At 44.6% G+C, this 1,732-nt stretch overlaps 1 pseudogene; it reads left to right on the top strand.

Moving 5' to 3' along the window:
• Positions 1 to 429: 429 nt before the first annotated feature.
• Positions 430 to 849, top strand: LOC102441296 (annotated as a pseudogene).
• Positions 850 to 1,732: the final 883 nt, after the last annotated feature.

Here is a 1,732-nt window from a genome sequence, read left to right as displayed (position 1 = left end):
TTTAAAGTAATGAAAAGCAAAGACCTGAACCCAAGACTACTCTATCCAGCAAGGCTATCCTTTAAAAATGAAGGTGAAATAAAGAGCTTCCCAGACAAAATGAGGCTAAAGGAGTATAATATCACCCAATCAACATTGAAAGAAATGTTAAAGGGACTGCTTTAAGAAGAAGAACAAATCTAAAGAGAGAAAATTATAGGAATAAATAAATAAATAAATAAATAAGTACCCATCAATAATAACCTTAAATGTAAATGGACTTAATGTTCTAATGAAAAGACATAGGTTAGCTGAATGGGTAAGAAAACAAGGTGAGACCAACCTCAGAAAATAGATTCACACAGATTGAAAGTGAAGGGATGGGGAAGTGACGAAAGGCTGGGTTCGGCATGTCTCTGCGTCCTGCTGGGGGATGGTACAGATGGCAGGATGTCATGGTCTGGCCTTCTCCGGGGCCTCAACATATCCCTGAGTTATGGCCTAGCCCTGATCATCTGGCTCTGGGCCACCTGACCCATGGCCACCCTTAATCAGATGCACTGTCTAGGGCCTCCAAAGTGGCCACTTCCAAAGCTGGACCCCACAAAAGGCCAGCCACAGCTGAAGGATGTGGTTCTGCGCACATTCATTTGTAAACCCAAGAAGCCCAACTCGGCCTACTGCAAGTGCTGCTGCGTGCAGCTCAGCACAGGCTGTGAGGCCATCTGCTTTATCTCAGGAGAGGGCCACAGCCTGCAAGAGCACCATATTGTGCTTGTGCAAGGTGGGTGCACCCAGGACCTGCCTGGTATCAAGCTCAAGGTTGTGCATGGCAAGTATGACTGTGGCCATGTACAGAAGAAGAAGTGACCACCAGGGGCACGGTGGGTTGTGGTTTATGTAGAATAAGAACCTTTGTCTCTAGGTTCCTGCAGTATTCTTGGGAAGCTAGGCTAGTTCTAGAAGCAGCTGGCCCTGGTTCAAATCCACCAATAGCCCATAGGGGTCCTGGGTGTGAATTAGTGTAGAGTGTTGGTGCAAGAGGCTTCTTCTGCTGGAACAGTACACTATTGCCATCTGATGAGAAGGGGTTGCAATAAAAACACACACTCAAAACACACACACACACACACACAAAACAAAACAAAAAAAACTCAGAAAGTGAAGGGATGGAAAAAAAAATATTCCATGCAAATAAAACACACAAAGAAGCACGAAAAGCTAGAGGAGCAACACTCCTATCTGACAAAATTTACTTCAAAACAAGTCAAAAAAGAGACAAATAAGGTCACTTCATAGTACTAAAGAGATGGATCCAATAAGAATGTATAACCCTGATCCACTGAGCCAAACTGGCTAGGGCAGATTTCTAACATTAAAAAACACATGTCTTGAGAGATTAAAAATGGCGGCAGAGTGAGTGGATACTGCATGGACATGCTTCCAAGAAAAAACTGGAATTACAACTAAAATACAGATAAAACTTCCTGAATAATCCAGGGGAGACTCACTGGAGATAACCTTGATACCTGAGGACTGAAAATGAAGACCAAATAGAGACTGATAGGAGGGGCAGAGGCATGAAAGGGTTGCAGGGTGCCCACAGACAGCAACTGAAGTTCTGAAGAGATATCTCAGCTGCAGGGGGTTGCCACTGAGAATTCTGGGGTGTAATCCCCAAGCTTGGCCCCCCAGCAGAGAGCACCAGAACTGAGAAGGGTACTCACATAACATCTGGCTGTGAAAAGCAGCA

The sequence above is a fragment of the Myotis lucifugus genome, unplaced genomic scaffold, assembly GCF_000147115.1.
Source record: "Myotis lucifugus unplaced genomic scaffold, Myoluc2.0 scaffold_50, whole genome shotgun sequence".
In the NCBI taxonomy this organism is placed as follows: Eukaryota; Metazoa; Chordata; class Mammalia; order Chiroptera; family Vespertilionidae; genus Myotis; species Myotis lucifugus.
This window is presented reverse-complemented; position numbering and strand designations above follow the sequence as displayed.